Source organism: Seriola lalandi, unplaced genomic scaffold (genome assembly GCF_002814215.2).
Source record: "Seriola lalandi dorsalis isolate HSWRI2012SDOR001 ecotype SW California unplaced genomic scaffold, Sedor1 jcf7180002054977, whole genome shotgun sequence".
In the NCBI taxonomy this organism is placed as follows: domain Eukaryota; kingdom Metazoa; phylum Chordata; class Actinopteri; order Carangiformes; family Carangidae; genus Seriola; species Seriola lalandi.
In genome coordinates, this window is record NW_019525527.1 from 951,117 (window position 1) to 952,068 (window position 952).

Below are 952 nucleotides of genomic sequence, written 5' to 3' on the forward strand. Positions count from 1 at the left end.
GTGAGATGAGGATCTCTAACTGTCCATGACTCACATCACTGCTCCATCATTATTCACACTCAAAGCTCTGTGTGTGTTAGAGACACACCACACTCTGTTGGACCTGGACCTGGACCTGGACCTGGACCTGGACCTGGACCTGGACCTGGACCTGGACCTGGACCTGGACCTGGACCTGGATCCAGCTGTGTGTCCATGAAGAGTGAATTCAGACAATCTGTTGATGGAAGGTCAGAATTTAAAACAGTCAGAAAGACGTTTCTCACTAAAAGTCAGTTGTTGTGTTTATTTAAAGATTGAAGATATTTTTCATCAGTTTTTATTCAACATGCACATTTATCAGTTCTGTTTTTGTTTCAGGATCCAGCAGCAGAGACCAGAGTCTCCTGAACCCAGCTGTCTGTCTTTAAAGAGCGACCGGTCTATGGGCAGGCTCATTGAGTTCAAAGGGCGACGTCCATCAGCTGATCAGATGTAAGCTGTAACTGACAGTGAGACTCAGGTTATTGTAGAAAAGAACTAGTTTGTACGACGTGTTGTTGGACCTGGTCTGAAATCAGAGTGTTTGTGTCTGTTGTGAACGTCCTCACTGGAAGGTGGAGGTAAAACAGTGGAGGCTTGGTGAGAGCTGTTGGGACTAAAGCAAACACTGAGCTGAAAGCTACAAACAGCTGCAGACTGAGCTGTTGATTCTCAGTGGGATCAGCAGGACTAGTAAACCTTTACCGCTGCAGGGAGTCGTCTGATTGGCTGTCACATCCAAACGTGACTTCGTGGACCTTCAGCTTGTGTCTGTCTCTGTGTGGACAGACATAATGTGAGCTCATTCTTCATGATTCCTCCACAGAGTGGACCAGGAGAGCTCAGAGGTTCCCAGTGCTCAGTCTGCCCAGCAGCATCAAACACAGCTGGACTCCATATTTATGGTCTGTACATGTACAACAACTACTGT

At 46.8% G+C, this 952-nt stretch overlaps 1 long non-coding RNA gene across 1 annotated transcript; it reads left to right on the forward strand.

Moving 5' to 3' along the window:
* The first annotated feature begins 54 nt into the window (after window positions 1-54).
* Window positions 55-952, forward strand: LOC147817299 (uncharacterized). The gene is made up of 3 exons (XR_015436500.1): window positions 55-230; window positions 361-474; window positions 848-952. It is a non-coding gene; the product is annotated as an uncharacterized LOC147817299 (long non-coding RNA).